Source organism: Ochotona princeps, chromosome 10 (assembly GCF_030435755.1).
Source record: "Ochotona princeps isolate mOchPri1 chromosome 10, mOchPri1.hap1, whole genome shotgun sequence".
In the NCBI taxonomy this organism is placed as follows: Eukaryota; Metazoa; Chordata; class Mammalia; order Lagomorpha; family Ochotonidae; genus Ochotona; species Ochotona princeps.
Window position 1 is genome coordinate 56,370,847 of NC_080841.1, and position 13,851 is coordinate 56,384,697.

General features: G+C 41.2%; 1 protein-coding gene across 16 annotated transcripts in view; it reads right to left on the bottom strand.

The window, feature by feature from the left end:
• The window catches only part of CELF2 (CUGBP Elav-like family member 2), a 557,307-nt gene that overhangs the window by 182,633 nt on the left and 360,823 nt on the right, over positions 1–13,851 (bottom strand). The gene's annotated exons all lie outside the window — the stretch shown is intronic.

Sequence of the window (13,851 nt, forward strand, 5' to 3'; positions counted from 1 at the left end):
GGCCAGAGCTGGGAGGGGGGCTCCCTTTAAAAAGCACATTGTTTGTGGGACCCAGGAACAAAGGGTTTAATTCAGAGAGGCAAAGGCAATCTCAGAATTGCCTGCTTTGTGCCTGGGGGGGGGGGGGGGGGTGTTTAGGGTTAGAATCCACTCCCAGAAAGTTGAGTTCCCACTAAAGGACACTGAATATTTCAATTCTTTCACACTTCATAAATTGCTCTCTGTATATCTGACTTCCAGATGTTGCACTTGAGTTCTAAACAATCACACGTTTGGGAGAGGAAAAAAAAAGAAGCCCGCCGTTTTCTTTCCCTAACTTCAGTAAATATTTGGGGTTGATAAAGAGCAAAACTGAAGGCTTTTGCAAATCAGTCTTTCTTCATGTTCTTTTCCCCCAAACACCCATAACACCTGCTGAGAGCCTGTGATCCGAGACACCATGATGTCATCCAATGAGGACATTCACATGGATCCCCCACGGGAGCTGGAGTAAACAGAGTCAACTCCACACACGCTCTTCATATTCTCCCCTCCAAACACATCCTAAACCTAGCCACTCTGTCCACTGACAAGGCTGAAGGCTTCTGAGAGGCACTCGCTTGCAATGCCGTGCCCCTGCGCCTGTTCCTCTGCGTCTGAACTAGTGCAAGGCAGATACAGGACATGCACAACTTTGTTTCTGACCACTCCCTAGCCAAAAAAAGCAGAGTAGGTGGAAAAGGGGACAACTAAGTGGCAAATGGTAGGAGTGATTTCATGGAAGCCCAGGGTGGCAATAAGGTACCCAAAGATCTTAAGTAGAGCTCCTTACTTGCTTAAAACAATCAAAAAAAGAACACCAGATCACCTTCAGTCAGCTATGGATCTAAGCTAGCCCTGAGCTCCTGCAAACAAGCAGTAAAGCTCCAATGACATCTAATGGTTAAAAGCCCAAAAGGAGAAACCTGAGTTATGTTTAATCCCCAAAAGAACACAATGTCAAATATTCTTCCCTAGGTTCTGGCTTCAATTTCTACACCTTGTTATCCCCTTATTCTACCACTTTGTTTTTTATCATTGAGATAAACAATCAGACTGTCTAACTTGAAGCACTTTCAGAGCTTTTTCTAATCAACCTTGTTGTTACCAAAAAATGTTCTGCCGAATAAAATATTGAGTACAAAATATTCCTTCAACAATTTAGGTGCAACATAATGGCTGTTTACATTAGAGTGGAACCCTTTATCTTATTCTTACACACCTATGCTTTTGTACCAATCATTCTGAAAATTCAATAAACACTTTAACCCTGTGAAGCCATGACTGCTGCAAGGGGGGGATGAGGGAGCCTCGTACGTTGGCAGCATGGTGAGAGCTGAGAGTGTAGCAAGACTTATTTCTGGGACAGGAAGGACTCGTGGTTACTGCTGTTGACAATCAGCTAGAATGAAAAGAGGAAGGTGTTGCCACAGATCTCAGCTAACAGAAAGCGGAAGTTCAAAAATGGGGCCTTTTTCTGCATCTTTATTACAGAGCACAGTTACTACACCTGCGAGAGGTAGGGAGCAGTGCACTCATACTGACATCGAAACTCCCAGAATTCCACTGCAAACATTCGTCAATATTTCTCAAAATGGAGAAGCCTTCTACTCTCTCTCAGAAAATAAATTCAAGGTGGATAAACGGAGAAAAACTCCTGTGAGAAGACTTAAGCCATACACCTCTGGCCTTTATATGGGTGACTGCAAACTTCTAATTCCTCTATATTAGCTATCCTTCACAGACACCTGGAGACTTCTTAACCTGAGGCAGTGTAGGGGCTACACCACCACTTCCTATCTGTGTCTCTCTGGGCCTCAGATCATTCCATCTGTGAAATGGGTACAGCAGACTCCAACTCACTGTCTTGTACTTACTATCAGATGTGACACATGGTACATGCTCTATATCAGCAATTTTTGCTGTTAATCCCTTTGTGTTTGTGATGTGTGTGAAGTCTGTGATCAATTCAGTAACATGTATGTTTCAGTGAACATGTACACAACAGATACTATGCTGACTGCTCTACATTTCCAATCCTTTAAACAATACTGTAACAAAATATTTTCCAGATGCCAAAATTTAAAGAAATAAGTTCATTTCTTTGATAAATTTAATAAATTGCAATTTACAGAGCTGAAATTCAAATGTAGGTTCATTGGGCTTCAAAGGAAAAGAAGTATTTCTAATTTATTGTGTGGCCAACTCTTTGTATTCTGTCTTTGGGTGAAGGGGACAGCTCATGCACATCAATGGGAAGAGAAAGCCAAGAGCAAGTTCTATTGGGTCCTTGAAATCAAAGTGCTAATAAGAGGTAGGAATAAAAAAAAAATAATACACATACACTGTCCCTACATGGCAAAGGTGGTACAAAGAGCAGAACTGAAGAGTCCTTTATGGTATCTTTGTTACCCAAAATTTCTCAATAATCACATAGAGTGTTTCCATTTCTAGATTCCTTACCTCTCTGTTTCCACAGTTGCACTGAAACATACATAGCCTCACACCCACATCTACAGCCTTTCCTAACTACCTGCGCCATTTTGCAAACAACACTTCAAAGACCTGTAGCAAGTGCTAGGAGCACAAAAACCCTAGCCTTTAGTAAATTCCCTGTTGTCTGGATGTCATCCAGGTAAAAAACACCACCATCATTGTCACACTTTCTGATCCAAAGCTCCTACACAAAACAGGGGTTTCTATTGCACCAACCACCCTACTCTTGCTGAAGCCCACATTTTGAATCCTGATGGAAGAGCACCACATCGGTCAGCTGAGTTAAAATCCAGGAAACTCTTCCTTGTTTGGACTCTCAGTTTTTAGCCTGGCTGATGCTTAATTGCAGTGCGGACTTGTGGGCAATTTCTGACTACAGCTCCTGGCACTTCCAGTTATCCATTTATGTGGTCAATGTAGGGTTACTTGCCAGAGACCACAGAGAACCATAGGTTGTTCAGAGAGAAGTAATCACAGAACAAATACCATAAATCCTAGCAGGATCTTCACTAAGACCCTCCCTTTGAAAGAATCTAATCTTGTGCTTAGCTAATTAGACTGTGTCACTTCTCTTCACTCCCTAACTATCCTAAGCACCCAGTGTAATACCTTTCACAGCACAACAATTTAGATTAAAATTCAAATGATATCAAGAACCTATGTTTTGCCAGAAATCATTGTCAAATGCTTGACATTCAATATTGTAACAGTTCCCGTGGGAATCATCATCTCCATTGTGAAGACCAAGAACCTGAGAGTCACAGAGGTAAATTGACTTTTCCAATGTCACACCCTAAGGTATCTACAGAATGTGATTACAATAAGACCTAAGTAGCAGCTTGTCCTTGTTTATTCTTCCATGAATGGATTTCTTCAGGTTGATGTTTCCTGTGGCCCTAGTGTCCACATGCAGGCCGTGGACACAGGCACATGCTTCTCTGTTGTCACCTTGCCTGCAAACTACAACAAGATCCTGACTGCCAACTCTGCTTTTGCCCTTGGGAAGAAGCCAACTATAGGGCTCCTCTAGGACAAATGCCATATGGAACCGAACCACAAATCAGATAGTGATGAAGCCAGCAGGCACTGGTGGCAACAGTCTTACAGCCAAGACAAAAATGTAATGATGTCTGGGGAAAAAAATCAGAGTGCTTACTTTTGCTTTTAGCAAAGCACTGACCTACTTCCCTACTCTATTTTCGAGTAAAAAGAACTAGATCAACAGGGAGTATTTTGTATCGCCTGAGATTCCTTTAAGCAATCAAGATTACTATTAAAAAATTGACTTTGTACATTATTATTAATTCCAAGAGAGCAAACATTTATAAGGTCACTTTTGTCAAGTAATTTCTAAGCCTCCTTTTGGAGAATGGAAACAAAACTTGTGAGCATTAGTTTCTTTCAAGTTCTTCCTTGGACAATTTGCTTTTGTATGTTGTATTTTTCTTTATCTATAAAAAAAGGAAGAACAACAAAGTTACGAGTGGCAATGAGAAATGCTGCTGCAGGTGTTTACAAGGTTACATCCCACAGTGCGGCAGCCGGGCTTGATACCAGCTCCAGTTCCTGCCTCTGGCTTCTTGCTAATACAGACCCTGGGAAGTAGTGGTAATGGATCTGGTAATAGAGTTCCTGCTACTTATATGCAAAATGTAGATTTAGTTCTAGCCTCTGGGCTTTAACTCTGGCCACTGCGGGCATTTGGGGAGTGATGCAAACTGGTACTTCTTTCTATCAGTTTCCATCTATCTGCCTCTCAAATAAATAAAAAATGCCACCAAGTATCTAACTATCTGTTGAAAAAAACAACATAAATGCCACTTTCAGAATATATTCTAAATCAAAAGCTGTAAAAAAAAAATACCTTGTCTTGGAATATTTTTACTTTTTTCCCCCAATGGTCTTATCATGTTTACATTTTCTTTTTTTTCTTTTTTGGGTGTTGTTGCTGTAAGGAATGACCTACAGCAATACTGTCTAACTCTGGGCCATGACTGACATGTTCTGCTTTTGCTCAATCCAATGTGGTCATACTTACTGCACTTGGCTCCTGAGGACTTGAGATATAACTAAACGCAAATGCGGCATTGGATCTTTAACTTTATTTAACTTCAATTTATTTCAGTAGATTTAGGTATAAATATACCTGAAAACAAATCAAAGAAAATTTTTAAAAAGATTGTTTATTTTGGGGTGGCCATTGGGCACACCATCTAAGACACTGATTAAACATAATTTCCTAGAAAGTCATCTATAGAAACATAGGCTCCTGGGTCTGGAAGAGGCACTGGTGTCTGAGGCACCCAAAGCAGAATGATGGACGAGGAGCAGCAGGATTTAGCTGCTTTGGCTCAGCATCAGTGTAACTGTGGGATCTCAAGCAGATCCAATAGCTACTCTGTACCTCAGTTTCCTCACTTGGGAAACAAAGAAAAGATTCGTTCCCATCTGGCTCTTAAATTTTGTAATTCTGTGGTTATGGTTGGAACCCAGAGATCGACTCATGAGAAAAAGTAATTTAGATAATACGACTAGCCGCCTGCAACCTTAGTGTGATGCCCCTTTCTGGGTCCAATTTAATCTCCGAGGCTCCCAAGTACATTTGTACTTCATATCACTATTAGTTAAACAACAGCACAGAAAGGAATAGTTTGTTTGGTTATCACAGGAAACTGTCCAAGACTGAGCTGCAAAAGGGAAAAGCAGAAAGAACCTGGCGACGGGCCTGGTGCCTCTGGCGGACAACAGGATGGGCATGAAATTCATTAAAAAAACAATCCTCCACATTACCCATTTGGGTGTTGCTCATTAAGAAGAGAATGCTCTTGGCCACAGCCTGGCATTGTGACACCTGGGGCCTATGTGTCAGCTCAGTCCCTAGTACACTCTGGAGACCACATCAGAAACTCAGTCAGCCCCGCTGACCCCTCCAGAGCCCATGGTCTGCTCTGCTCTCAGCACAGCCCCACACTTGAGGAAGCAAAATCTGTTGCAGTCCTGTCTCCAGTTCTGGGAACTGCATTTCCCTTTGTAAATGTGCCACTTCTGAGGTACCGCTTACCTTCTATAACTGCCTTTCAACAGGATGCAGTTTGCCATTGGTATGACACAGTTACCACTTATCTTAGCTATAGGTGGATTATGAACTGCTGAGAAAGTCTGGGAAACAGAATTCTCTGGGTATTGTCTGCATTACCAATCAGATGTGAAAGCAACAATGCTCTGGTGTTTTTCTGGAAGGTACTGTTACCGTTCATCTTGTACAACAAAACCTTTTGAGTCACAGCTACACCATTTACAGAATGAGATCCCAAATGTGTGAGGCCAGACGTTGTATATTGGCTAGAGAATCCTCACAGATTAAATGGAGCAAGTAATATCCTTAGTATGTGAAGAGGTAAAGTCTTCCAGAGGCTCAAAATTTAAATAAATCAGCTTGAGCTTTTCTGAAGGAAGTTTCCAAAATGTGCACACCCAAACAAGACGCCAAGTTCTGTGTGCCTTCACAAAACGAGGGCCAAAAATGTAGGAATTGACAGGACGTTACTTTCATTCATAGGCAATGGGGAAAAGATCATGTGTAACAGACACTTGGCTGCATTACACATATTAACGCGGGCTTACATTTGGTTGGAGATCTGTGTGTTGTAGGATTGCTTGACAATGTAAAAAGGCAACCAGGACTCCTAGGGGAGTGTTCCTGCAGGAAAGGTCAAAGAACCCGGGCATCTGGACTCGGCAAGTAAAAGGGAAACCTTATTACCTTATCTCAATTTGACTGCTAGTAAAAAGCAGAAAGCTGGAAAACTCCCACAAAGAAGCAAATGCAGAGGCAGCCAGGGGGTACCTGATGGCTGAGCAAACAATCACCCTCACTGGGAAGGCAGCCAGGCATTGGCTATAGATAGACCCCGTCCAGCCAACTAATTTTCTCCAGTGATTTATCAGAAATAGTTCTGTGAACTTCAGGGCAGAGCAAGAGGCATTTGCACAGGGAGAGGTAGGTGTTTTAGGAATCACAAGAAGGAAATAATAATCGCAAAGCAGTTTATAAAGTGCCTGAGGGGCTCACACTGATGAGTCCTCTTCCCAAAGGCTGGCCAAGGCAAGTAGTACTTCCCCCCACTTTACAGAAGAGCAATGCTTTGGCAATGGACGGGGGGAAGGGGAGAGCGGGGGCGCTGTCCCAGTCTGGCTTACTTGCCAACCCTAACTGCTGCTGATTTTGCCTACTTGCTGTGTGCAAGTAACTGAAAATGGCTCTTCTGGATGATAAGCAAGATTTGAGTATCCAGGATCTGAAATGCAAGCCACTATTAAAATGAAGACAAATGTGGGGGGAAATTCCTATGTGTCTACACCTCTCAAACCAAATAGTAAATCCGTAACAAAATGACCCCTTGGTGCCCATCCACAGTCTAGCAGCAAGTGAGGAAAATAAGGACTGTGCCCCAAGAGGGCCAAGCACAAGGACAGAAGCCTGGGTCCTTGCAGACCAGCTGGTAGCTGCTGAGCTTACTGAGGCAAGGTCACTCCTACTTTTGCCACTGGTGAAAATATTTAGGTAGGCAGGGTGGATTCCCAACACCCTCTGGTCTCTACATAAACACGGGCGGTTCAAGTAGACTTTTCTCCTTGGGGAACTTTAAAAGTACATCTCAGGTTTATTTTTACACAGAGTCCTTCTGTTTCCTTGTTTTAGTTACTGACAATCTATTTTGTGTCAGACAGGGCACTAGGTTTGAAAGAGAGGTGAAAAATATGTAACTTATGCCCCTAAGCTGCTCACAGGCAACCAGAAGAGACAGACAGGCAGACAGACACACACACACACACACACATAAAACTGAAACCTAACATGTAAAGCCTATAGCACAGGTTGAGAAACATGTCAAGGCCTGTGTTAAGGCAGAAACAAGTAACTACTGCAGCTCGGGGAACTGGCCAGTTCTCCACATCATACTACATTATCTCAGTGCTTAAAAGGGATCCTAAGAAAAAAATAACCAAAGCTAAAAGGACGATAAGCTGTACCACTTAACTTAGTTGGCAGTGTGACTGAAACAAACAACAAAAAGCTGGATACAGAAAGAAAAAGGCGATTCTAACGAGAGGTCTGAAGCTAGGAGAATGCAACCCAAGGCGCGCCTCTTCTGTTCCACCCAGCATGCAATACAAGCCTTAAGGGCTTGAGGCCTGGTGAACCACTGAGAGAGGATGTGCTGGCCCAGGCCCTTGGCTGGGATGGTGGGACACACACTTCTGACCCCATAGGAGGAAAATGAACACCCCACACCCCCATGTTTGCAAGGCCACATCCCGACAGCCTGTTGTTCAGTCTCTTGCATCTGTGCTAAAGCCTATGGAGAGGTTACACATTCTCAAATATTCCTAGCATTCACTACAGCACCATGAAGGTAACATCCCTGGTCCTGACCATCCAACTCTAATCTGACAGAACAAACTAGCATCACCTCAAACTCAGCATATCTAAAATTAATCCCCTCTACTTAGGTTTCATGTTTAACTTCTCCATGGCTCTTCCTGATTCAACCACATTCTCGCCCTCTCCTCCCCACTCAACAATCTGAGAACAGGAATGATGTCTCACACAGAACATCTACCTGATGCAGGCTGATTACAGGCTGTCATCTCCAAACTTACAATTAACCAGAGACCTGGTGAAACTGAGTCTGGATGACAGGGATGACCAAAGCAATTCAATACATACTTAGGGTATGACTTAAACAATCCAGGCATCGTTCAAGGTGTTGATGATATAACAAGTAGTAACAGGGTAAAGATGGCCTGTGTAGAACTGACCTTCTAGAGGAAAGCAAAGTCAGGAATAATCTTATCATATATTTTTAAAGAAGACTTATTTGTCTTACTTGACTGAATAATAAAGAGGGAGGAAGAGGCAGAGAAAGAGACCTTGCATCCACTTGCTCAGTCCCCAAATGGTGGCAATAGCCAGAGCTATACTGGTCTGAAGCTCAGAGCTTCTTCTAGAAGCTCCTGGCTCTGAGTGCAGGGGTAGGGTCAGGGGTTCAGGGCCTTAAGCCATCCTCCACAGTTTTCTCAGGCCATTAGCAGGCAGATGGATTGGAAGTGGAGCAGCTGGGACTCAAACCCATTCCCATATACGATACCTGTGCTGCAGGTGGAGGACCAGCATGCTAGGCCACATGTGCCACCTCTCTACCACATCTGAAGGACTTTGTTAAAACTGAGAAAAATGAGGAGGTAATGAATGTTAACTGCAGGGCTACTAATAAGAAAGTGCGCAAGGTGAGCCGAGTGCTTTGAACTGTTTCAATATAGCCTCAATACAGATGTTTCTTTTTGAAAGAATAGCTTTAATACAGCAAAAAGTCTCGAAAGTTGTTAAGATTAAATTACTTGTTACACAATTTACCACCATTGTTGTAAAGAACCATGGTATTCCTTCTAGTGCTATATTTCAGTCTTAAGAGGCAATACATCTACCACCAACGAGCCACAATGTCAGGCCTATTTTTATCTAAATGGCTGCTGGATCCACTTGCTCCTGCTTAGCCACTGTCCTAATTCTGACTATCATCATGTTGTGCCTAACTTGTTGCAGAACCATCCACAGTGGCCTTTCCTACTTGGGACTAAAGGAGAAAGGCTTTGCTGACCTTTGTGCCTGCCTGGCATTCAGAACTCTATCTACCTTTCTGTTAAATATTGATTCTCTGCCTATTCATTATTCATTTCATCATCTATCAATGCAAAAATTTAATCTCAGACTAGTCTCCACCTGCTTTTGGTATCCTTTTTCTTGGTCATAAATGATGTGTAATCAAGGAACACAACTGAAGTTGAATGTCATCATAATGAATGCTGCCAGAGCATGAGGGTTGATACAAATGCACTGTAAATGACTAATTTCACTCATCTGGAAAAATCAGAAGTTGACGGTAAAGGAGAACTAATTATGTCATATTCGTGATGATTTAGATTAGGAAACAATGTATCTGTGAACAAAGCATTATTCCTGCAGACTGATAATTTCTTAAGTTCATATGTCTTTCTTCTGTTCATTTCTCTACGCTCTTACACTGGTGAAACATCTGCAACAGAATTTTTAATATGACTTTGGAGCATCCAAAAAGAAATGTAATGTTACAAAGTTCCCTCCTTGATGCTTATGACTTATAATCCCTCACTCCAAGAGTACTTAGTTTATGTTGGCTTTTTATAACCACAGGAGACTAAAGTAGCAATCAAGAGGGTGGGCCTCTACAGTGACAGATGACGGACGGTAGAATGTGCAACAACTTCAGTTAAGAGCCTGCTCATAACAGGGTTGCCGTGTGTTCTCCAGCAGTCACCAAGGTCAGCAGCACCGCAGAAGAACTAATTGGTATAATGATGATCTTGTCTGATCTAAAGGTCACGTTATGCTTCAAAAAATCTACTTAAGAAGGACAGGAAGTGTGTAATTTCACCATAAGCAGAATCCCTTCCAAATAAGAGAGTAAAAGAGAATTGGTGCCTTAAAGGAGAAACTTTCAATGACACTGCAAATTTAATCTCAGATTGTCTTGTTCTTGAGGGATGAATCGAGATGCTACTTCTCATTCTAACACCTCAGTAGTACTTTCTAATTTGTTGTAATTAAATGCACTGATTGATTTTTTTCCTAAACCCTTTAGTTTTATTTGGGTTAATTTTTTAGTAAGTGGTCTGCTCTATTTTTACCTACTTGTTACAATTTTGATTCTTTGACTAGGAGAAACTAGGGAAACGGAGAGTGAACATGGGGAACGATGAACAGTTCCTTTTAGGAGCTTGCTTTGCCCAAGTGAATGCCCTGAAGTAAACTCTCTCGCCAGTTTATCACCAAGCATAACATTGGAGACTTAAAAGTTGAAAGTATAAGGTCCCACACAGATGACTACTATAGCATTAAAAGCACTAACCATGCATTTTCTAGAATCTTTCTGTCTAAACAGAAAAGGTAATCACATGCTCTATAGTGATGCCAGTAAATTCCTAGACAGCAGAGCAAAACATTTGTCTCTGATGGTCTGCTTAAAGAAATTTGCAAAGGTAGCAGAAAAGAACACTGCTTACTAAGAATTCTGTGTATGTCATCTTACCTGCTCATTTTCCTATGATACAAATAGGGTACTTTTGTTATGCTATAAAGCCATGTAAAAAAGGGAAGGTCCAAATAACACTGCAACTTTGCTAGATTTCAAATCTCTAAATTAAATCTTCAGATGGAATCAATAGCAAATATCACATTTTGGCTTGGAAATCTGTAGGTCTTCCTCCCTCTCAGAGTGTCATAAATTCCATTTAGCATCTTAAATCTTCAGTGAAAACAGGCACTGACATTTAATTTTCTTATTTCCTAAAATACACACCCACAGACCTAACCCTCTAAATAAATAAGAATAAAAATAGGATTATGTGCTAAAGTATAATAGCTGTTATTCTAAGAGGTTGAGTATCATTACATGAAAATTCCCCACAGCTGATTTTTTGAAGCTGTTTCTTCATTTTTTGACACTACATCTGGCACAATGAATACAGATGATCATGTATTTGTATATCTGTCTAACGGCCTTTCCCAAACACAGCCAGATGGAGTCTTTCAGAATCAAATTAATTTCAGATTAATTCACCCTGGACCCACTCCAGGTTCATGACTCTTCCTTTCAGGCACCAACCAAGCTGATGTGAAGTCATGAAAGGGCGCAGGTTCCTCAACTGCAAAACAGTACAATTCCAAGGTTGCTTCCCTCACTCAAAAAAAAAAAAAAAAAAAAAAAAAAAAAAATTCAGGCACCACGGGCTGCCAGTTGAAGAGTTGAAGGAGTAATACACACTTCACATTTCACATTTCATCCAGGAATAATTTCCTTCTGAATCCAAGTGAGATCACAGTTAATTTTATATCCAATATTCATAATGCCTTGAGATGATTCCAGTAAAAATGAGTGTCCTCATTAGTAAAACTAGAATGGGTGTTATGGGAAACTGGCCATATAAGCACAATCAGACATGACCTGTGACAGGAGAGAGTTAATTTTAAACATCCCAAGTGCTCATTCTCTGTCTCTAGCTATAGCTATTGAAGGAACTATAAACAAACGTAACCAGGCTTTGCATGCTGTCAATCTTGGTGGATGCCTTTATTATCATACTTGTTTCAATTGCAATTTGGGTTTCCATGGAGACACAACAGTCAGCTCTAGAAAATTATAAGATAAATGTCAGGCGGTGATAACGGTGTTAATGAAGCTTCGGTGACAAGCAGCTCTGCTTCAAATAATAAGCCTATTTTCTATTAGCATATGTATAACCTGTCAGAAAAACCAGAGAAGAGAAATTAAATTCAAAATTAAAAATCTATCTAATTTTAGGAGAGAGTGAGGAGAGACCCCTGTAGTATGACTTAAATGTGATGGGTCAACCAGAACAATTAAAATAAAAAGTAGGTTTCTTGGGAAAATTAAGCACAAGTCATGGCTCTAAAAGCAGCTTTAGCCAATATTCAGAAATGCTTTACTTCATACCAGGTCAAAATCAGAAACTTTTCTTACACTGTAGACCTAGTAATCTCTTTCTTTCTGGAAGCTAAGAGCTGAACTCACTAAAGTCTGACTACAGTAGATGGTGAGCTTCAGAGAAATCAATGCCATGGCCAATACCAGGGTGCCTGGATTGGTGTAATACACCTCTCCCCTTGGCTATTAGTTTCTGGATAACTCTCATTACATTGTCTAAATACAGAATCCAGAAACGATCACCTCTGACTGTTCTGCAGCCAAATATGTGCCAATGAGATCCTTGCAGGCAGCACCTGTCAAGTCAGAGAAACTGACAAGTGTAGAGTTATGTAAGTTTGAGGCACTGGAAGACACGGGTTGAAACCATGGAACTGTCAAGTACAGCACAATTCAAGCAAAGATCGCACAAAAAGAAACTGAAAGAGAAAAACGAACTTCCCCTTTTGAGGGGAGTGATGCCTTTTGGAAAGGAGATTTTTATGATTTGCTCAAGAACTCACTTTCAGTTCCTCAATCAAATGCTTAAAAGGGTGCTAAGTTAAAGAACAATCAGGTCTTTTCATTAAGACAAAAGACCTATAAATATGAGAAAACTTTAGAAAGTCTTTGGAAAATGGAATTAAAGTTTGTTTGATAAAACTTGCAGCCCACAGTTTCTCATACTAAACAGCATGAATTTTTTGAAAACCCCTCATGTGCATGGGTTTCAACTTTTTTTCCCAGATTCAGTTTAGCTTTTATTACTATTACCATAAACTACTTTATTATCACATAATTAACACGGTTCTATCTTGTCATAGTCTCCATTAATTCAACCCACTGCGCTTTTCTCATCATGTGCTAGGTGTTATGTTCAGAACACAATGACTAATGGTATACTGTCACTGCCTTCACTTTCACGTAGTTTAGCAGCTTGTACAACCTAATACGCAACCTCTTACAAATGGTGTCACCATGTTCTTTTTGGTCTGAGTATGGTTCACTGGGAAGTGACTGTGTGACACTGTTTCCCTGGAGCAAGACAATCGTCTTTGCTGCAACTCTTTATTGGAAACAGAAGGTTTCTGCATTCTTCTTTCCTCACCCACCCTAGGCATTGGTTCTCTGTCCTCCTTTCCTCCAGCTCCACTCTTCAGGGGGCAAGGCAGTGAAAACAAAGCCTAGGTTATAAACAGACCATGGTACCAGGGTTGGAATTCTCATTGTAGGTTTTGAAGAAACTATGCAAGTGTTTATTCCCTATACAGTGTTTCTTTTTCTGTTTACTATTCATGTGACCAGTATAGATTCTCCAAGGCTGCCTTCCAATTAGCCAGGTGGGCACTTCCCCACAGGTCTGCAAGGACTAGCATGATCAGGATGAGTGAGAACCAGAGTAAAGTAAATCCAGGATGAACAGCTTCACCTGAATGACCAAGTTTTAAGGGAAAATGATATTTTTTCCCCAAAATGACTTACGTACATTTTTCTCTGCATGATTAAATTCATCATGCAATGTAAAGAATCAGAGGTTCAAGTTCAGGTTTGGTCCAGAGGCAAGGGCCTCAGTCCTCCTTGGAGTATAAAGCTACAGTTGGTTTTTGAGATTTTTGTGGCCAAGCAGCCTCTCTAGACTTACCGGTTCTACATACTTCGGTTCACAGTTACACACAGGGCTACCTATGTACACACAGTATGTGTCTGCAGGAGCGGTAAGCTAACAGAACTTAAAATCCTGTCTACTTCACTCAACTGCAAGGAATTAACATAGCCTTATCTAAAGGCACAATATAAAGCCAAACACTATTAA